General features: G+C 39.9%; 1 long non-coding RNA gene across 1 annotated transcript; it reads right to left on the bottom strand.

Annotated features, from left to right (window-relative positions):
• Positions 1 to 459: 459 nt before the first annotated feature.
• LOC144588726 (uncharacterized) lies at positions 460 to 20,627 on the bottom strand. Its single transcript, XR_013544411.1, has 2 exons — positions 17,522 to 20,627; positions 460 to 2,386 (listed from the first exon to the last, which is right to left on the bottom strand). It is a non-coding gene; the product is annotated as an uncharacterized LOC144588726 (long non-coding RNA).
• Between the last annotated feature and the right edge of the window lie 3,177 nt (positions 20,628 to 23,804).

The raw sequence follows: 23,804 nt of genomic DNA, 5'->3' as shown, positions 1-23,804 counted from the left end.
AAAACAAGTACACTAAACAGTATAAATACTCATTAAATTAAAACAATATTTTAAAAAGCTAACAAACAGGTAAAGCAAGCCTCATCCCACCCCCAAGGAAAAAATAACAAAACAAAACCCAGTCCCCTATCCATGAACTGAGAAAAGGCAAAAAATTTACTCAAAGCCCCTGTCCAGCCCAAACTGCTAAAATACGGGGAGATCTTTCTCCCACCCCATCGAATGCTTTCTCTTCTCTTCCTTGTGTCTAGTGGGCAGATAAGGCATGCAGCAACATAACCAAAGAAAAGAAAGGATTTAATCATCATCGTCGTTGTCATCATCATCATCATTGAGCCTCGTGGCGCAGTGGTTAAAAAAAAAACACTGTACTGCAAGCTAAAACTGTGCTCACGACCTGGGGTTCAAATCCCAGGTAGCCGGCTCAAGGTTGACTCAGCCTTCCATCCTTCCGAGGTCGGTAAAATGAGTACCCAGCTTGCTGGGGGGGCAATGTGTAGCCTGTATAATTAAAAATTGTAAACCGCCCGGAGAGTGCTTCTAGCGCTATGGGGCGGTATATAAGTCCAATAAATAAATAAATAAATAAATAAATAAATAAAATCACAGAATGGCATAGTAGCACAGAAAGGCTGGCTGGTGACAGCAGCAAAAATCATTCAAAGAAACAGGGGAAAAAACTAACAAAAACAATGAAAAAAAGGCAGCAAGTGGTGGGGGAGGGATGGAGGGACAGAGGAAGGAGGGAGAGAAGTATCTAAGGCCCTGGTCACATGAGGGAAATGTTCTCTAGTTATCCCCAGTTTGTTTGTTTTTTTCTGGACACATTTATTTATTCATTTATTTCAAATATTTTTATCCTGCCTTCCTTCTTCCGAAGAACCCAAGGCAGCATGATGACAGTCAGCATGAGAACATTTTACTGGCCACCGGTGTAACTGTGGAACATTTCCCCCTCACTGTGAGGGTTGTATTATTTTGTACCTCTATTGTACCAATGCATTCCTTACCAGGACTGCCTGTGTACAAGACATGCCCCACTTATTTTTAGAATTGAAGCAAGGAAGGTGGCAGCCATTATTGCAGTACGCGTATTAATTTTTAATTGTTTTTCTTCAGCCAGTACATTGATATGTTGGTAAAAGCATTTTATGGAGGGACACCACTGTTACATTACTGACAGTTAATATATATTTTTTCAATTTCTGTGGAAGATACATCAAACCATTGGTATGCCAATGTTGTTGGGGGGGGGGGTGATCACCAGTCATAATGATTCAAATAGGAGGAAATAAATTGATAACACTAAAAGGTTTTGAGACCTGCTTTTTTTATATACCACGTGACTCTCAGTACAACAGAGATATGGAAAGTATCAGAAGAACTAGAGAATATTTCCCTTATGTGCCAAGGGCTAAGAGTCACAGAGGCAGGCAGGCAGGGAGCACAAGATGGAAGGACCCAAAACCTCACATAGCTACAAGAAACAACTAAAGCAAAGAAAGAACACTTTTCCATGGGTTCCAACCAATCCAGGCCCTTTTACATATTTAAATTTATGCTTCCTCAGATATGCTTGTGATGCTATTGGATGAAAAATTCTCGGGTGATTTGACAGACAAAAGGCTAAAGAAAAGAGAGAAACAGAACATGGAACTTTTTGTGTGTCTCTCTTTCATTAATATGAATCATTCATGTTTTAGAGGCCCCATTTCAGGAATCAACTAAAGAACATGAGAAATGGGAGGGAAAAGAGCCCCTTTTGTTTTGTTTTGTTTCCCTTTTCATTATCACACAAAAAACTCATCCCCAGGGATTATCCCACTGAAAATAATGGGCACTTCTGGCTGTGCAAGTAGGCAGTCCATACTCTGTTGTGTACACTGTATAAGGGCAAAACTCTCAATCAACAGACCATTATGCAAGTGGTAGAATAGAAGAGGATCCTACTTGTATGTTATATTTGGTGTAACATTTTCACATGTTAAACAAATGGGAAAAATATATTAGAATTTAAATATCACAACTACAGCATATGATTAAATATTATATACTTCATTGAGTAGAGAAACTAAAACAAAAGAGGAAATTGTAAGATTTAAGAAAATCACATCCTGATCTTGATAGATCTAATTAGAAGTATATTTAATTAATTTCCTGAATGCAGTGGTGATTCTGTTGAATACCAATGTTTCCAGTAGAATCAGAAAATTCCTCTCTTCTGGGAGCTGGTACAATGGAGGGCAACAGCAGGAGAGGAAGATGTTCCCAATCTCCCATCTCGGAATATCAAAGTATGGTTTTGGACCCTGGCCATCAGCTTGGACCTAAGCAATCCAAAGGTCTCTTGACTGGGACATTATTTCTTTCATGAACAGAAAGACTTCTGTAAACAGAGCAAAAACAAAGAACTGTAACTAATTAATTTAGTATAAAAATGATAAGAAGATAAGAACAAATGTTAGACTGCTTCAGATCAATATATACCATGGATGAGGGACGATCAGTAGCATTAGAAGGCTTAGAAAGAATAGTCAAGACCAAACATACAGAGAGACCAATTTATAGACATGATAAAGAAACATAAAATTGTGGGTATTCATTTTCCAGTGTCAAGTCACACATAATTTCCAATTTGAGTCTCCATTCTTCGCAGTAATGAAAAAGCTATTGTAGATCCAGGACCACTCTGAGGCGATCAGAGCAATCTATGGAGGTCAGAAGGGGAAGCCTGTAGCGGAGGAACCAATAATTTGTATGCTCAACCAGGCTTGTGCCAACCGAGAAAAAAGATTCAGGCAGCCTTTTGCCACATTTTCTTGTTTAGTCTTAAAAAATAAATAAACTTTAACTGGCTGGTTGCAACTGATCTCAAAGCAAACTGGTTGCAATTGTGAGATGAATAATTTGAACCAAATTTAGGCAGACGGTGTTTGTGTACTACTACTTGTAATCAAGGCTAATAAAGTAGTTCTGTCAAAAACTCAAAATGCAGAATTTAAATGCTTTTAAAATGTTGCTCATTCATAAGCCTCTAATAAATGTCTCTTCAGGCATTTATTCACACCAGAAACCAGCAGGGATGCAACAGTGCCATGAAGCTGTGTACTTAGCTTCAACTCCTATGATTGTGTAGCTCTGTATGAACTGAGATGGAATTTCGGCTGGAATTCTATGGCGAATCCCCACAAAACTCTGGAGAACTCTGGAGTTTTAAAGTGCACATGGAGACCACACATACAAAAGACTGCAGAAGTTCAGTCTCCTCCTCTAGGCTGAGAGGAATCCAAGCAGGCCCACAGTACTGCAGTTCCACTTTAGCCCTCTTCAGGCATCAAACCTGAAAGCGTGGAGGGATAAACACATGTTGGTGATGGAGGGACTGCAAGGATGCTTATATAGGCCTTGAATCTTCATTGTTTCTTTGAATGAGTAATGCCTGTATAGGACTAGTTGCTGCAGGAATATAGGGAGGTGCAGAAATTGTGTTAACATACGTACATGTTCTCAACAAAACAGGATGTCTAAACATCCTCTTGGGCAAGACACCTTTCTCCTGCAGGGCAGGAACAAGACAAAATATTTCTGTCATTTGTGCAAAATGTCTCTTCCCAAAACTAAAGCCTTTTCATTCCATCAGGTGAAATAAAGCACAGACACAGACACATGAAGCACAGAAGGACTGGTTGATTGGTCAAAAAGATGCAAACAACCCATCAGTCACTTCTAATTTTTAGAAGCCCATGCAAGAAGGCAGGAGCTACCATAGTTTAGGTACTCAATTCACACAAGTTGTGTGGAAATCATTCTCACAAATGCCAAAACTGCTCCCAAGACTGAAAGGAAATATCTCATTGGCTCATAAGTTTTTGCAGTGAACATTTACAAACTAACAAGAAAGTGTCCTGGAGATCACCTGGAAATACCATGGAGAACAATAACACAGAGAAAATCTGTCTGTCAGGCCTGACATAATACTGTCATTTTATGAAAATCTTTACATTCATTTTGCATTTTGTTTGATGAAACTTGACTCTGTAATTGAATTTGTTAATATGATCAGCTGATTTTTCTCAGCATTGATCTGTGTAATTTCCTAATTTGCTTAATTGCCAAAAATTTTCCAGTGTTTTAATGTTCCTTTCTCCCCCCTGCATCAGTTATCAGACACATTTTATTTAACAAGTTTATTTTAGAATGCTGCATTCACTAGTTCACCACCCCTTTCCAATCGCCTATGCGCTCATGAGCACTCTTGCTTTTCTCGGCTATTTTCCCAGAGTTATTGATTGCATTCTTCTCACTTCTGTCATCAGTTTTGCTTCATGAGCATTAGACTGTGTCATTATTTATGACTCATCAGTTGAAGCATAATCATATCCATTTCCAGCCAATGTATTCTGTCCTCATTTAAATACAATTTCTCTCCTGCTATTCCTGCCACCGAACAATGTAGGAGGTATATTTTACTCACTGAATATTTTAATGAAATGTGAAATGATTCCCTTTGTTTGCCAGCTTCCAAGTGTTTCTTTCTAGTTTTCTTCTCTTCCACCATCTTTTCAGTGCTTACACTTTCAAGCCTTTTGTAACTACTAGGGCTACCATCGTTATTTGGTAGCCCTGCTAGTTGTAAAAGATAATGAGCCAGGTCAAGAAAGACCTGTTATAAAATCAAATTATTTATTTAGAAAAAAGCTGTCCCAGTCATTGATCAGTTTTTATTTATACCTGTGTTCAAAACTCACAAACTGAATGTAAATTTTCAGTTTCCATCTACTTTATAAGCCTGAAATACTGAAAAGTTATTCTCATGCCATTCTTTGTCTTATTTCTTCCCTTGCATCTTTTTTGTCAATTTATGTTTACCTCTCCCTTAAATTGTACAGGTCCAAACAGCATGGGTTATACACAGGTATTTTTTCAATCAATCAATCAATCAACCAATCAATCATTCAATCAATCAATCCATCCATCCATCCATCCATCCATCCATCCAGTGAGCTTGGTGCAAAGTTCAGCACCTCATAGGTTCAGCACCAAAGTAGTCTTTGGGGGCAAGTAGAAATAGTCTACTTGCCCCCAAATATAATTCAACCCCTAGATCATAAGGACATTTAAGGCTCATTACACATGGTACTGTATGGAAAGGATTGCCAATGCTATGGAAGATAACCTCTCTCTCTCTCTCTCTCTCTCTCTCTCTGTGTGTGTCTGTGTCTGTGTGTGTGTGTGTGTGTGTGTGTGTGTGTGTGTGTGTACTTGTAGTTACATTTGGGATAGGGGAATAAGAGTTATACATAGATTTTGAACTACATGTGGGTCTCGTGCCCCTAACTTCATTATTGTTGAAAGAATATGCGTACATTTTATTTGTACCATAAAGGTAAATGTTTCCCTTGACATTTAGTCCAGTCGTGTCCGACTCTAGGGCATGGTGCTCATCGCCCTCTCCAAGCCATAGAGCCACCATTGTCTGAAGACAGTTTCCGTGGTCACATGGCCAGCGTGACTAGACATGGAATGCCGTTACCTTCCCACTGAGGTGGTACCTATTTATCTACTCACATTTTTACATGCTTTCGAACTGCTAGGTTGGCAGGAGTTGGGACAAGTGATGGGAGCTCATTCCGTTGCGTGGATTCGATCTTACAACTGCTGGTCTTCTGACCTTGCAGCACAGAGGCTTCTCCGGTTTAACCTGCAGTGCCACCACATGCTATTATTTTTACCATACCTTGTGATTAATTGGGGGTGGAGTGGGGAATGAAAATACTTTTTAAAAAGGTGTTTCAGACAAGGATGCTTTCCTCCACAATAATCTTTTTTTTAAAATTGTTTCTTCTGTCAAGTTTGTGAAATAATTAGTAAATTCTTATACACGGCAAACTAAATAGAATTCTTAATGACTTGCTCTGGCCCAATTCTATGGGAACAGCCAGTTCTAATGCAGAGAGAGTTATGTTGTACTTGCCTGACTTGGAGCTGTTAAGCACAAACAGCATGTCAGGAAAAGAGAGAGCTAGAGCATTTCAGCAGGACAGACATGGCTTAATACTACACAAGTGGTAAACCTAGATTTTTGAGGACTGAGTAATCAAAGTCCTCTGTCTGGATGGGTTTGTCAGCTTTGCTTTTCTTCACATTCAAATTGCTTCAAACTCAAGATCTTTCCACTGCATTTATTAAGAAATTTATCACAAATTTGGAAGGTTCTTATCAAAAAATGAACCAAAAAAATTCTCATTTATTTCTCTGCTCAACTTGAAATGTCACTGAAAGGGCTCATAAGCATAAATAAATGTGTCCCATATTTATTTATGTATTTATTTTTTGAACTCCCTATTTCTATGAGATTAGGGATATAAAACAAACTCACAGTTCCTCATTTTCGCTGACTTAGCTGCTCAGCACAGTGAGACATCTAGAAATGAGTATCGGAGTTGCAGCAACAATGGTAAGAAATTCAGAATGAATATGTCTGGCCAGAGGCTAGAATCTATTGGGAGGCCTAGTTTGCAGCACTGGTGGCAGCATAGGAGACATTCTTCTCTGTTGCACAGAGTCATCCAACAGAGCAGGAGAAAGGGAGGGGCAAGGGTGGCATGAGAACAGAAACACAGAAAGTGCCTCCGCTGACCTGCCTTGATATGGCTCCAAACACCATCGTTGGCCATATCCTCAGCCACATCACAGAACAAGAGGCCTGACTCACCCAACATAGAAAAGGCAGTGGAGAAGAAACTACTATGTATGGCATCTCAATCTGAAGGACCAAATAACTGTGGAAGACTTGAGAATTGTTTTCTTGCTGAGGGCTTGAGGCAGGAGGCATGGGAAAACCGGCAGGTGGCGGGCACCAATAGATACTGGATATTGGCATGAAAGGGTGAGAGGAACCATTCCCAGGCCTGTCCCCAAAGAACACTGGTACACTGGGCAAAGCTGAATGGTGGCAAAGACCAGCTGGACAACTTGTATGCAAGGTTTAGAATAAGGAAGTGTTCTATAATATGACTGGCCTTTCAAAATATGACTTTTCAATAACCCCCATCTGTGGAAGACATGTGTGTATGTGGGGAAATCACAGTATGAAACTGCTGGGGTTTGGGTTTGGTGTCACCAGTGTGCAGAGGACACTCTACTGTATCTATCCTTTCTGTCTAAATATAAAGAACCTGTTTTGGTTCCCAATCTGGTGTCAGTAATGGATTGGATGAAAGTAAATAAACTGAAGCTGAATGCAGACAAGAAAGAGAAGCTCTTGAGCAGTAAAAACAAAAACAGGTCAAAGAATAAGAATTCAGCCTGTGCTGGATGGAGTTATACTCCCTCTGAAGACACAGGTGTGCAGCTTGTGTGTGCTCCTGGATTCATCTTTGAGCCTGGATGTCGAGATCTAGGCAGTGGCCAGGAAGGCATTTGCACATTAAAATTGGGGCACTAGCTATGCCTGCTCTTTGAGATGTTTGATTTGGCAACTGCGACACAAACCTTAGTTACATTCTGTTTCAATTACTGGGACACAATCAGACTGCCTATGGAAAGTGTTTGGAAACTTCAGCAAATCCAAAATGCTACAATCAGATTATTAGTTGAGCATGATTACAAAGAGCATTTAGCTTCCTGTTACAATAGCTCCACTGATTTTTTTGTTTCCAGGCAAAACAAAATGTGAATATCAAAATAGGCTAACATGAATAGAGATATAAAAAATATAAGCCACTGGCCTTGAAATCGTAATAATCATTCATTAGGAAATTCAGAGAAATTCAGAGATTTTTAGATCTGCATGTCCTGGTTCTTCCATCTTCTGCACTACAGTGTGCCAGACTTGGAAATGGCTAAAGTGCACCAAGAGACATTTTACACAATCTGTTTTCCATGTTCTGCAGTGCATACTTCTTATCATAGCAAACATCCCAGAAATGGAATATATAAATTGGGCCTAACAGCCTGTGAGTGCAAATGAAAAAAACTAGTCTGTGGTGGCAGTGATAGGAGCACATCTCCATAAGCCTAGCTTGTGGACCAGCTAAGGCTGCACATAATTGGACCAGAGCACAGCAAGAGTTCAGATATGCACAGATCACCTTCTCAAGCAAAAGTAACCAATAATCTTGTAGCTCTTTAAAGACTGACAAGCTTTACTTCCCACAAGCTTGTGTGGACTACAGCCTGCAAGACAGCCGTAGATGGGTGGACACGCTTGTATCTGTCCCAGATTTCCAGGAATGATTAGACAACAGAGCCCAACTAGTCTATGTCAAGAATGTATGTGACAATGTTGCTTTGGGTTGGTTACACATGGCACAAATATAGAGTTGGATTGGAGATGCGTTCTTAGAACATCCATGTAGTGTGTTACGATCTTACCATTTGTTTGTTAGAGGTGTAAGTCCTTGTTGAGAATGAGAAACGAGTGGTGTGGTAGATCCATAGTTCACACTCAAGGTGACAATCCTTTGGGACTCTGGATTCTCATTGAGCTTTGCTAGAAAATCTGATTTATTGGGCTAAAGTAAAGGGCAAAAACTGCTGTTGTCTCATTGTTCCAACTTACATATATACTGCCCGATAATGCTAAAGCAATCAATGAGTGGTCTACAACATAATTATGCAAGCAACAACTTTAACCCCCAGCAAGCTAGGCATTTATTTTGTCATAATATGTACAATTTAAATATAAACACATGCACATTTATATAATACCATCACCAGAAAGGTGGACCTTTCTCATCTAGTTTCAAAGAGATAAACCTTCAGTAGTTTTTTTTACCCTCTTTAGCCATTAATCACTGGAACTAAAACCTCATAAACATAGTGACACAGACTTAAAGCAATCCTTTTATTTCAGAAAAGGTCAATCAAAAATAGACTATGGTAGAAACATCTAGTCAATAAATAATCTCACAGGCTAAACACGGCACTTATTCTTTTACAGGCAGCCATTAGTCATGTCCTGATCTTTCAGCAATATTTTTCTGAACTGCAATACACATGTTTGTCTGTATGTGTATGAGGAAATATTATTTTGCTGCTGTGGACAGAGAGGAGTAGACTGATGCACTTTATCACTGTGATTCCATATTAGAGTGAATAAGGAATGGGCCATATAATTTGGCTTAGATTCATTTGTGCTTGCCCTGGTTTGAGTGAGCAAACAGTGGGTAGGGAAATGTCTCCATTTTCTATAACCTCTCAGATGTTATGTCAACTTCTAAGAAAAGACTTATTTACATTTTGGAAGGACATTCTTACTTACATTGAATTTAACACAGCCTAATCATATGACCACAGGAAACCTCCTTATTTAGAGTGAGATCATTGGTCCATATTGATCAATATGGTCCACCTGATGGACAGCAGTTCTTGGTGGTTTCCTACGGGGGCATTTTCTAGACTAATCTGATGATGTTGGGGACTGAACCCTGTAGCTTTTGTATACAAAGCTTACAAAACATACTTGACAATTATTCTCATAGTTCCAACACAAACATGATGTCTATCATGCTCCTGGTAGATAGTCCTTAGTTCTGTAGATACATGCCTATAGATATACAGTATGATTACAGTGATTTGGTCATGTTTTGAATGGATCACAAAATGTATTTAGGCTCACTCAGGTTTATGCCAAGATACCACTAGATAAGAAAGTTGGTATTTGTGAATGATGCCAAGGGTTAGCATAATTTCACATCTTTGTTTCAGGTTGGGATTGATTGTACCAAAAACTTTTATGATTACCTAAAGGTCTCTGAGAAAAAGACAAACTCCTTTCTCCTATTCAAAGTTAGATGTTCTCAAGACGCTGTAACATGATATTTATTTTAAGTATGTTCATATGAGTGTGTAATAAAAAGGAGTTATTAATAAATACTTTGCACACTGAGCAAATGCTTTGCAATGATTTGAAATAGATATTATGTGTTAGAAAGTAGGAAATTATTTTTGAGAAGCTTAAACATTATGACATGCTTGAAGGCATCCATAACTGAGCAAGGTATAATGAAGAATATCATTCTACCACTGCTCAAATGGTGATGGCTTCAGTGTGTAATTATAGTTATTGCTGTTAAAAGTAACTTTCCAAGCTGTGTAATATAAGACTATCCAGAAACTAGGCCTCCAAGAGTTCCTTGTGTTGTGTCTTGTTGATTGTTCCATCAAGTAAACAGGAGTGTCTGCAAAACATGTTGAGACTACACAGGTTTTTTCTGGGTGCCACACAGTCCCCTCTCCTGCCTCCTCTGTGCAATTGCCCAATCACAGTACATGCTTCCCTATTCTGCCTCTTCTGGAGGCTAGCCACTTGAAGGCAGCACGGTGGGCATCCCTGCCCCACCTCCTCATCTGAGTTGATGTTACATCAGAATATATCATGGGTTTCGGGCTGCAGTTTGAACTGTTATATATATATAAAACAGTTCAAACTGCAGCCCGAAACCCATGATCCTGATATCCAATACTTGACAAACTCTACATACATAATTTACTCTAACACAGGTGAGCACACTTGCCCAAGCAATCTTAAAAATTGTGATCAGGATCGATTCAAAATAAACTACCCTCTTGTGGATGGTTAAAAAACTTGCTTTCCAACCAAATAAATGTGTACTTAATTGTATCTTGTATAGGTGGATATTTTTAAATTGATTTCAAGTGTGCTAAACCTGGTGCAAAAATAAGAGCATTACAAGATGTGGTCAAGCTCTTAGATAACTTAGTTCTTATTCCAAATGGTACTGTGATCCACTCCAGTCAAATTCTGCATGATGGAACAAATTCCCACACAGAGGCATTCAGTTGATTAGAATGAGATCTGCAGCTGCCTAAACAAAAAGACAAAATTTTCCAGTATCTCCTAAAAATTAAAGTGATGGAAATAGCAATGGCTTTCTATTCTCTAATCTCCTTCCCTTGCAAAATAGCCACCAGTCACAGGGACAGTGGAATTCCCTTTCAGAGACTGATTTGGCTTTCTAGAATAACTTAGGTTTTTCATTAGCACTTGAGCCAGTGTCCTTCTGCTTTGGACTCCCTCATTCATCTCTTAAATTGCCACTTCTGCTTTCCCAGGGAAAGTTTTTTTTTTTTAAATTTCAGCTTTTTAAATAATATTACAGCTTTTAAAATAATATTTGGCACTTCAGGGAGCCCTGATTCAGTTCAAGTACCACTTTGGATTTCCTTGCTTCACTTTAAATTTGTTCAGAAATTAACAAATATATTTTCTAGTCTTTAACAGTAATATAATATGTTCATTTGTTTGTTTGACAAATCCTTTCACCTTGCTCTGATTTCCAAAAAATTTCTGTGTCCAAACCACATGTTTAGCCAAGGCCATTAGATTGTATGTATGGATGACTGAATGAGGAAATATGCCAGTAACACCTTAAAATAACCCATATATGTAGATGAGTTTTAGGTTGGTGTAAAAAGCAACAAAATACTGTAACCCAAATGTTTTTAGACTACATACATCAAACCCAAACAGGGGCTGACCTGTGCACTCTGTTGAAAAGTATGTTGTATGTCTTATGATACCTGGTCCTAATTTAGAGAGGATTCAAAATTCAGGGACGTTTGGCCAATAATCTTTACAGTAAGCCTTTGATCTTCTCCCTGATCGTGCTAACTTTCCTACTGATTCCCTATTATAATTTATTTAATTTAAGGGCAGTTCTGAAGTGTTTCAAGTTGTCTAATGAGGTGCTTGATTAGGCAAAAATGTTTCAGATCACTTTGAACCCACTCTAATTTTCCCAGGGAATCATTACTTTTGAGGTTTAGGGTCCTAGAGGAAGGGAATGAGAAACCAGCACCTTTTAATTGCTTTCATATCAGGCTAGAAGGAGATTTTTCTTGCATGATAGATTGTACATGACCTTGGTTCACTGGTGGAGTTAGAACAGAAAATTTACTTTTGATTTTTGGTGTAACTGAACGATATGTGACCCACACTAGCATTACAACAAAGACACGTGTCTGTGTCTGAGTTTGTGTATCTGTGTGCCTCTGTTGTGAGTGCATGTGTACATATGTGTCCACATATGCAGACAGTAAAAGTGATCTTCAGAATGTGTGCATAATTTTTATTTATTTATTTATTTATTTATTTATTTATTTATTTATTTATTTATTTATTGCATTTATATGCCGCCCATCTAGACATAGTCTACTCTGGCATCTGGCAGTGATGTAAACTCACAGTTCAGACTGGGGCAAATAACTAAGCACATATTAAGAATGTACCCAAGGACTCTTTATCTTGCTCTCATAGTCCAGAGGCATGCACTAAGAGAGGAAATGATGCCTTAAATACTAGCCTCTTCAAGACCTGGCCTTACCACATGCCAAGACATGTCCAAGGCATATCAGTATGTCCCTTGAGTAGCTGCCAGGATCCTAGTTCCCTACCTTGGTCCCTTCTTGCTGAATTGGGCTCTGGTTGCTACCATTTAGCTAGTGAGTGTCATTTTGTTTTCCAAAAAGCCCCAATCATTAGTTTAGTTCAGTGATGGCTATCCTTTTTGAGCCTGAGTGCCCAAACGGCGACACAAAACCAAATTATTTCTTTTGAAGTGCCAACAATGCAGTTAAACTCATACACTTGTCCGAATTAATCATCAGCTTTTGTCTTCAAAACATAACAGAACTTTCAATGATACGAACACTTTTTATTGAAAAATAACCATTAACTCTAGTAAATGGAAACAAATATTAAAGTAATACAAGACAGGTAATTTATAGAAACTTTTAAAATAATTATATGCATGTATTTTTGATAAGGGATACTCAACTTGAAATGTTTTTGCACAACGTGATGTTTTGATGTTGTATGCATGCTGATAATTTGTCAAACATTGGCCCATAGGCTGTTAGTTTGAGAGCAACACATGCAGCACCCAGACAACTCAGATAGTGTGGCTGCTGACCTTGAGCCAGACATCCTGGAGAGTGAAGTCAAGTGGGCCTTAGAAAGCATGGCTAACAACAAGGCCAGTGGAGGTGATGGCATTCCAGCTGAACTATTTAAAATGGTAAAAGATGATGCTGTTAAGGTGCTACATTCAATATGCCAGCAAGTTTGGAAAACTCAACTGTGGCCAGAGGACTGGAAAAGATCAGTCTACATCCCAGTCCCAAAGAAGGGCAGTGTCAAAGAATGCTCCAAATACCATACAATTACACTCATTTCACATGCTAGCAAGGTTATGCTCAAAATCCTCCAAGGTAGGCTTCAACAGTATGTGGACCGAGAAGTCTCAGAAGTACAAGCTGGATTTCGAAGGGGCAGAGGAACTAGAGACCAAATTGCTAACATGTGCTGCATTATGGAGAAAGCCAGATAGTTCCAGAAAAACATCTACTTCTGCTTCATTGACTATGCAAAAGCCTTTGACTGTGTGGACCACAGCAAACTATGGCAAGTTCTTAAAGAAATGGGAGTGCCTGACCACCTTATCTATCTCCTGAAAAACCTATACGTGGGACAGGAAACAACAGTTAGAACTGGAGATGGAACAACTGATTGGGTCAAAATTGGGAAAGGAGTACAACAAGGCTCCTGGCACATAGAGGGGGAAAATATGGAGGCAGTGACAGATTTTACTTTCTTGGGCTCCATGATCACTGAAGATGGGGACAGCAGCCATGAAATTAAAAGAAACCTGCTTCTTGGGAGGAAAGTGATGACAAAACTCGACAGCATCTTAAAAAGCAGAGACATCACCTTGCCAACAAAGGTCCGCGTAGCAAACCTGTTTTTTCCAGTAGGGATGTATGGAAGCGAGAGCTGGCCCATAAAGGCGGCTTACCACAGAATAATTGATGCTCCCCTGGACTGCAAGGAGAACAAACCTATCCATTTTGCAGGAAATCAACCCCGAGCGCTCACTGGAAGGACAGATCCTGAAACTGAAGCTCCAATACTTTGGCCATCTCATGAGAAGAGAAGACTCGCTGGAAAAGATGTTGATGTGCATAAGAGTGAGGGTGAGAGGAGCAGGGGACAACAGAGAATGAGATGGATGGATAGTGTCACCAAAGCTACTAACATGAATTTCACCCAACTCCGGGAGACAGTGGAAGACAGGAGGGCCTGGTGTGCTCTGGTCCACAGGGTCACGAAGAGTCGGACATGACTTAACGACTAAACAACAACAACATTTTTAAAGCTTATTAAGTACATTGAATTTCTGGACTCGTTTCCTCCAAAATAAACCACCCTCAGAAAAGCAGATATATATAGGAGTGCAGACTTTAAATACACATTTTATACACTACATAAAATGTATACACACATTTCACTTATTTGAAATGTAGTGTTGGAAAAGAGTTTTACAGATAGCATGACTTGACAGAAAGATAAGTAAAGCAATTTAAGTGTGGACTTTCACTACAAGCTAAAATAACCAAACAAAGGGTACTGTGCTACCATCATAAGAAGACAAGCTCACTGGAAAAGGCAACAATGCAAGAAGAAGTGCAAAGCAGTAGGAAAAGAGGAAGACTGCACATGAGATGGATTGACACAATAAAGAAACCCACAGTCCTTTGTTTGTATGACCTTTTGTTGGTGTTGCAGTCAAAGTAGGACCAGGAGCAGAAAGACTGGGATTCAGATTTTGGAAATAAACTGTGATACTCTTGCCTGCTTTGGGGATGAGAAATGGAGAAACGCAATTGCTACACACTTCAGATTTCTGCTGTTCTCAGCAAACTGCAAAGCTAAATGCAGTGGAGATTAACAGTCTTGAGTCACACACACACACTCACACAATTTTTCCTAGGTTTTGAGCCACTTTTCAGTTTTGAGTCACACACACACATTTTTTCCTAAACTTTTAATTCTACAGCATTAACACAGAACCTTTTGACAAGGAAAAAAACAAGTTCCCAAACTCAGGGTAAAAGTACACACATACACACACACCTCGCTCCTTCTATGTTCCTTCTATTTTGCACATATATTTGAAGTCGCATGTTCCTTCCCTGCTTAACCTACAGCAGCCTCTCGCTCCTGCTTGCAAAGTCACCTCCGGCAGGCAGGAAGCAGCCATTTGACTCCCAGGGGCCAGCTGTAACCAATCAAGCAGGCTTGTCTCGGATCTCTTGAAGAGATCTCTTAAAGAAGCAGTTGCAGAACCAAGGAAATTAGCAAGGTGGCTGACAATGGTTTAAAGTTTGGCGGTGGGGTGGGGCGGTGGGATAGCGGGGGGTAGTGCTCTACTTGCGTACCAAGGGAGACATCTCCACTTGCCACAGGCGGCACACGTGCCATAGGTTTGCCATCACTGGTTTAGTATAAGGAAGTAAAAGAAAAATAATTGGCTTCTATAAGTGGATACCTTTTTTTTTTTTTACTTCAAAGTGCCCTGGAACGATTGAGTGACATGGGGACTATAGGAAAATGTGCTTCTACCTCTTCTGATGTTATGGGGACACTGTAGATCTGTAGAAAGACACAATAGCTCTTTCTCAGATCGCTTGGGCACTGTGAAAAGTTTTGGAGCCAGAGGGAGAAGCTTACGCTGCTGCTCCCCTCTTTTTGGGGGGAGGATAGTACTCTTGTGGGCAGTGAATTGTAGTTTGTTTCCACCTGGGACATCTCATATTGCCCCAGCAGGGCAAGAAGAAGCCATACTACAGCAATACTGCCCAGTCTGTTTTGCTCCATGTTTAATCTGCTAACCTGTAAACCAGGTAGAAACATTTCAAGAAAGAAGGAATTCACATCCTAAAGGAGAGCCAGCAATACCGGATTGGGCAATAAAGCTAGCCACCCTCTATTCATGTGACAAAAGTGTGTGTGTGAGGGAGAGAAGGAGGAAAGAAGATAAATGGATGAGTATTTCCCCATTCTAATGTCTTCAAACCAACTACATACTTTCTATTTATTCATTATTTCTGGCATGCAATGATAGATTTTCAGTGGATTTAGAATACAAGATGTTGAAAGAAAACTTGCTTCTGAAACCAACACAGAAAATATTTCTGCTTCTGAAACCAACACAGAAAATATTTCTGCTAGAAAGGAAAGTAGTAAGGTTACAGAAAGTGCCAAAATTAATTGATTCCTATAGAACAGTGGTTCTTAACCTTGGGTTACTTAAGTGTTTTTGGACTGCAACTCCCAGAAGCCTTTATCACCAGCTCTGCTGGCTGGGGTTTCTGGGAGTTGCAGTTCAAAAACATCTGAGTAACCCAAGGTTAAGAACCACTGATATAGAAAATTAGTTTTGGTGGAGGTTTTTTACAGCATGGATGTGTTCAGCACTCCTGTTTTCATCACTAAGGTTGAACCATTCTTGCTGAAAGCTCCTTCAATAAAGAATGTTGTAGACCATAAAGATTTGCTGTAGAAATTGGAAGAATGTGTAGTGAATAGGAAGGGACTTCAGATAAAGAGAGGATAACATTCTAGATTAAGAAAGTGAATGACATTTTGGAAAACTAGGTTGTTGGCTGTGGCACTCTGAGTTCTCAAGCTGAATTGCTAGGCCTGGACATTCGTTATTTTCTTACTGCTTACCTGACACAGTGGGAGTGTGATTTACAGAACTGCTGAGTGTTCACAATTGCAACTGAGTCCAGCAGGAACTTTGTCCCCAAAACACATAGAACTATAAAACTTTCTCTATTTCTATTTTGCTCTCTCTCTCTCTCTCTCTCTCTCTCTCTCTCTCTCTAATCCCTGCACACAAACCTGACTCTGTCTAGCACCAAAGCAATCATATTTGGTCAATTTTCCTTTACACAGACAAAGATCAACTATAACTCTTATAAACACCTTATATAGCATGCATTGCATCAATACATATAGTGTATGAATGTTCTGCCCATCAAGTGGTCTTTATCATGTTTCATCCAACAACATCTTCATTGATCTATATGGAAAGCCCTGTCATTTGAAGAAGAACATATAAGTATCCTAAATAAATAAGATCTGTACAATTATTGTTGTAATAATTGTTGTAAGCCGCCCAGAGACCTTTGGGTAGAGTGGGCGGCATATAAATTAAATAAATAAATAAATAAATAAATAAATAAATAAATAAATAAATTATAATGACAAACCCATATTTCCAGCTGTGAGATTTGAAGGATACATTATGTCACATGCCTGGAAATCTAAATATATATCTACATATTACATATACAAATAGACATTAATTTACATAAACTAAGTACATAACAGTCTGGTAGTCTCATTTGACTTATCCACTGTGGTGATGGGTGAGCCAGGGTCTGGTGACTGAGATGGGCTCAAGACTTCCTCCAAGTACCAGATAAATTTATCATTGCTTCTGCCTCCTGTCTCCAGTGCAGATGTAGAGAAGAGTGATGTGTGTATATTGGTTTCTACTTTGCTGCCAAAAGGGCACAGAGACAGCAAGCAGGAAGCAAACTCGTGTGCCATTGTCTCCAATCTCCAGCTCCAAATTTCAAAAAGTGTGAATTCTGATTCTGAATATATTGACATAGAAGCAATGCAAGGTGGAATGCTCCCACGTACCTCCAGAGGAAGGTATGTTGGCTTGCCTCTGTCCTTCTCTGAGCTGTAGAGGATAAGGGAGTAGATTTGTTTTCTTCCACCATTTCCCACTTCCAAGCTGGAAACAAAATTATGTTTCCTGACTTCAGGAGGAAAAACCCAAAACATTGCATGCCATGCCCACATTGTTGAACAGTGCCAGGTAGCCCAGCAAGACACTAATGTTATGGTTATCATTACTTGTTATGGTAGCATATTCCACAGTGTAACTTTGCAGTGTAACTTTGTTTGTTTGGTCTGACCTTTGTTCTCCCTGACTGCATGGTCTGAAGGGGTGGGGTTTGAGCTTTAAATAAGTGCTACCAGAAGCTTTGAGTCCTTTTCCTGCAGAGGAAGCAGAGGCAGAAGGTAAGCTGTGTCTGGGAGGACATTTTATTTGGTGTGGATTCTTTTTTCACTAGGTGTGTGGATTTTTAGGCTTGCAAGGGTGAATTTGGTCTGACCTTTGTTCTCCCTGGCCACATGGTCTGAGGGGGCAGGTTTTTAGCTTCTCTAATTCTATTTTTTAGACTCTAACTTGGTAAATAGGAAAGACAAATAGGAGTGCATACACTTGGGGGGACAGGAAAGTTTTAAGGGGAGAATCAGACTTCCTTTCTTCTTAATTCACTGATCAATCAGTGGAGATGGAGAGTTTAGAATCTGTAACACCTGTGGCATGTTTGTTTCTTGTCAAATGAGGTGCCTGGGCAGAAATGCTCTAAGTGTAAGTTGGTGGTTCTCTTAGAAGAGAAGGTCCAGCAATTGGAGGCCTGTGTTTCTAATCTTCACTCTATTAGGAAGCAGCCTGGGTAGGTGGGACTATTAGCCTTGGAAGGCAGCCCATCTAGGAGAAGGAAAATTCTGATTTAAAAGCTCCACTGCCTCATGGCACTATCCACTGATGGAAAAGGCTTCAGGAGTTAACCTCGAGACAAAATCTGGAGCCGAAGTCCCGGAGGCAGTTCGTGTTGTTCTGGCAACTCCTGCGACGTCACTGGAAGCAGTTATATTGGCTCTTGCCTTTCCATTGGACTATTTCATGATGTAGAGAGGGGGGGATTTGCTGCTTGAGTAACAACCTGTCCTCCATATTATTTTACCCAGGCTTCATGCTCTAGAGAGGACACTCCAGCTTCACATACAGCATTAAATAACACAGGAAGTAGCAGTTACCGGTAATAAGTCTTTGCTCAATTGGCATAGAGCATGACACCAGGGGCTACTTCCAACAGTGGGAGAGGCCATTGCACATCACTAGGTAGCTACCACCTGCCTTAAGCTGGGCAGTCCCCAGCCAGTAAGGTGCTGCCTCACCATGGTCTGTTAACCTCACGGGGTGTGGAGGGTTTAGGGTGAAAGCCCACTTGTCTAGGCTGTTTTGGCATTGGAAAGAGAAACGAAAATGGACAATGCTTGCTGGAGTTTTGCTGTTAGTATGGTTTTTGTGTCAGCAACACGTTCTTTAATACAAAGCTTCAACACAGAGTTTCCTGGAGACATCCAAGATTGAAGCATTGGCATCAGCTCAATTTAATCCTCACTAGATACTCTAGCCTTCCTAGTATTACGATCACACTCAATTATCAGAGTGCTGATTGTGATACTGATCACTCCCTGGTGTGTAGTAGAACAAAACTGCAAACTAAGAGATTCTATTACACAAAAAAGGAAGACCATGTATTGACATCAGCAAGACTCCCTATCAAAGAAAAGTGGAGGAATTTGCCCAAGCACTTGAGGAAACCCTTCCAGGCCTGGCTGATGCAAATGCACCTGAACGATGGGAACATTTCAAGAATGCTGTTTATAACACTGCCTTGTCCACACTTGGCAAGAAGAACAAAAAGGTGGCAGAATAGTTCGAAGCCCTTTTGGATGAGTTGATACCAGCCATCGAGGATAAGAGGAGACTCTAGCAGCATACAAAGCCTGTCCTAGTGAGTTCGACTTGCAGGCTCTTCGATTAGCTCGAAGCAAAGTCCAACAGGCTGCCAGGATATGTTCTAACAATTATTGTTTCAGTTCTGCTCTCAGATACAGATAGCAGCGGACACAGGTAACATCAAGGGAATGTATGATGGTACTAAGCAGGTTTTAGGCCCAATACAAAAGAAATCTGCTCACTTGAAATCTGCTACAGGCGTGATCATCCAGGACCGAACACAGCAGATGGAACGCTGGGGGCAGCACTACTCTGAACTATTTTTTTAGAGAGAATGTAATAACCAGAGAGGCATTAAATAGCATTGAGTGCCTGCCTGTCTTGGAAGAGTTGGACAGTGAACCAACTTAATGAGAAATAAAAGCAGCCTTGGATTCCCTCTCCTCCGGCAAGGCACCTGGGCAGGATAACATCCCTGCTAAAGTGCTGAAATGCTATAAAGAGATCATCACCACCGAGCTGTGTGAAATCTTTTGTCTTTGCTGAAGGGAAGGTAGAGTACCACAGGAAATGAAGGGTGCAAATATCGTCACATTGTATAAGAACAAAGGAGACAAAGGCGACTGCAATAACTACCATGACATCTCCCTTCTCAGCATTGTAGGGAAGCTGCTTGCCCTTGTTCTGCTGAAGAGACTCCAGGTGCTTGCAGACAGAGTATATCCAGAATCACAGTGTGGATTTTGAGCGAATAGATCCACCACCGACATGATATTTTCCCTCAGACAGTTGCAGGATAAATGTAGGGAACAACGACAGCCACTCTTTGTGGCCTTCATAGATTTTACAAAGGCCTTTGATTTGGTTACCAGGGACGGCCTTTTTAAAATACTTCCCAAGATTGGATGATCACCTCGACTCCTTAACATCATCAGGTCCTTTCATGAAGAAAGATTCACAGAAAGAGTATGGCTTAATAAGAAGCTGACAGCGTACCAAGATCCAGGTCTATAGAGCCTGTGTCCTGAGTTACACTCCTGTACTGCAATGAGTCCTGGGTGCCCTGGGGAGAAAGAACAAGAAACAAGAAACCGGGCCTTCTCAGCAATGGCCCCTCACCTCTGGAACAGTCTGCATGGAGAGATCTACCTGGTTCCCTCGCTGGGTGTTTTTATGAGCAAATGTAAGACCTGGCTCTTTAGGCAGGCTTTCCCTCCTGTCATCTCCTAATTATTGCTTGTCATCTTGAATTATGTTATTATTGTTGTTGTTTTTTATTTTATACTGCTTTTACTTCTATGTCTTGTTGTTAGCCACCCAGAATAGACTTTGGTCTAGATGGGTGGGGTATGTATAAATAAATAAATAAATAAATAAATAAATAAATAAATAAATAAATAAATAAATAAATAAATAAATAAATAGGTAGGTAGGTAGGTAGGTAGGTAGGTAGGTAGGTAGGTAGGTAGGTAGGTAGGTAGATAGATAGATAGATAGATAGATAGATAGATAGATAGATAGATAGATAGATAGATAGATAGATAGATAGATAGATAGATAGATAGATAGATAGATAGATAGATAGATAGATAGATAGATAGATAGATAGATAGATAATAGTTATTCATTCAGGTATGGCAAAAACCACCACAAATGGTAGCTCTGACTCAACCAGGTATCCTTGAGATGGATGTGCTGAAAAGAATCCAATGCAACTAGACATGTGGTTGTCAATGTCACAAGGTTAGTGCAAAAGATTTTGAATATTGGAGCCCAAGAATGAAGCAAGTGGTTCCAGGTGTGCCATTGGCTTCTCCTCCTGACATCTCCCACTCTAGCATCCTGTGGAAGAAGAGGGACTTGCACAGGAGTTAAGATGTTTGAAATATAGCTCTTGCTCTTTCTTGCACAACTGGGACCAGGGTCATGGAAGTGCAACAGAATGCAGGTGTTTCATGAATTTAGATCATATTGTGATAGCTGCAGATGGATTTGAAAATCTAGTATTTTGCTAGCAAGTATCCAGTACTATGCTGATCCAGGTCCCATCCAATTCACAAAAACAATTCTGATGTTACCTTCTTTGAAGGAGAAAACTACTGTCAAAAAACATTAAGCACAAGGTCTGCACTGCAAATCATTACTTTCATGCCCCTCCCTCACTGCATTAGGATTTTGGAGTCCTGGTACAACCATTAACTGGAATAAAAGCTCCCAATCACAGCATTAAATCTCATTTTTCACCATGGTATTTTCTTGATATTGGCAGCTCAGGAAGGAATGTACACCTTCTGGGTTCCTTTATTCCTCCACATTAATATTCATAATAACTCATCAGCGGTTTCAGGAATGGATTTGGCTCAGTTTGGATGTCTGCTTTGATTCAGACAGCTTCGGAATTGATCCAGGACCAATTAGATTTGGCTATTGCTTTAAGCTTTATTTGATTCTGAAGCACATCTGAATATATCCACTTCTATCCGATGTGTGCCATCTAACAACACAATATACTGCTTTATCAACATTTATGAAAAAAGTTTAGCTTATTCGGAGTATGTGTTGTATTTTGTTGCATATATCTTCCATGTTGTTGGGTGCTTTTTGCCCTTTATCAAGTACTACCAGCGATATACTTAAGATTCAGCATTCTTCCAGACTATCTGAATTTATGAGGATCTGAAACAGTCTTTCACTCACTCTTGACCTTGATAATGGCCTCAATTTCCTGGACAATCACAGTCACAGGATATGTGGCTGTTTCACTGCAGTACTGTGATCCAGTGTCAGCTATCACTAAAGCATCTGGGATGATAAAATGGCCACAAGGTCCTGCTACTGTTTATACTGGAGAAAGATGTTATATGAAAATCGATGAAAAATGTTATCAGGGGCAAGCAGATTTTTATAGATTTTCCCCCTCTCCCTTCAGACACAACTCTGTGTTTTTTAATGCGAATCTATTTAAAAGTAATGTTTTATTTATATATATTTAAAGTATCAAATTACAGACTGATTGTTTTCTAAATTCACTACATAAAGATTTTCAGTGGTCAAAGAGAGATCTGCCATCAGACATGCTGGGCATGAGAAGTCAAGACAAAGAAGCTTGTCTTCATGTTTTGATGATTATTTGTATGGCCTATTCTTTTTGCAAATAAGCACTGGATTATATTGTATTATTTACTCATTTGTTATTCATTACTTTTATTAAACACGCCATGAAATAAATGCATTCAGTGTTGTACTTCAATTAAAAACAAAAATACAACAAAATGTATCATAGATCTATAAGAAAGAAATACAAAAGCAACAAAAGCAAAAGCAACTGTGGAGAAATGCTAATAATTTGGAAGATAGACTCAACATTCAGAAGAATCTAGACAGACTTGAACATTGGGCCCTATCCAATAAGATGCAGTTCAGTGGCACGAAAAGTAAGGTCCTGCACTTGCGCACGAGTAACCAGATGCACAGGTACATAATAGGTGATACCTGGCTCAACAGTAGTACCTGTGACAGGGATTTAGGTGTCCTGGTGGACCACTGCCTAAGGATGAGTCAGCAGTGTGCTGCAGTTGCCAAGAAAGCCAACACAGTCCTAGCTTCATCAACAGGGGGATAGCATCAAGATAATGGGAAGTGATAGTACCACTCTATACCACGCTGGTGAGGCCACACTTGGTGTGCTTTGTCCAGTTCTGGTTACCACAATACAAACAGAAGGCGAGGCCCTGGAAGGGATGCCGAGAAGAGCAACAAAGATGATATGAGCAATGGAGGCTAAATCCTATGAAGAACTACTAAAAGAACTAGGTATATTTAGCTTAATGAACAGAAGGCTGAGGGGAGGCATGATAGCAATCTTCCAATACCTGAAGGCTTGCCACAGGGAAGAGGGCATCAATTTATTCTCCATTGTGCCTGAGAATACAACAAGAACTAATGGTGGAAACTCATCAGAGAAAGATTCAATTTGGAAATAAGGAGAAATTTCCTGATGGTGGGAACCATTAAGCAGTGGAACAACTTGCCTCCCAATGCTGTGGTGCCCCATCACTGGAGATTTTCAAGAAAAGATGAGATAGCCATCTGTCTGGGATGGTATGAGGTCCAGGATTGTATGAGGTCTCCTCCTTTGGGCAGGGGGTTGGACTAGAAGACCTCCAGGGTCCCTTCCAACCCTATGACGATTCTATGATTCTTTGATTTTAAAAAAACCCACCAGCTTAGCAATAGAGCCTGATGGTGTTATGCAGTATAATACAGAATATAAAACTAAAATCACCATCAAGTTGAAGGTATTAAAAATACATATGCAAAGACAGAGATTAACAGTCCTGAATTATGAAATAGTTGGTACCCCAGTGTGGTGTAGCAGAT

This window comes from Pogona vitticeps, chromosome 1 (assembly GCF_051106095.1).
Source record: "Pogona vitticeps strain Pit_001003342236 chromosome 1, PviZW2.1, whole genome shotgun sequence".
NCBI lineage: Eukaryota > Metazoa > Chordata > Lepidosauria > Squamata > Agamidae > Pogona > Pogona vitticeps.
The sequence above is the reverse complement of the archived record's forward strand: the minus strand, read 5'-3'. Positions and strand labels throughout refer to the sequence as shown.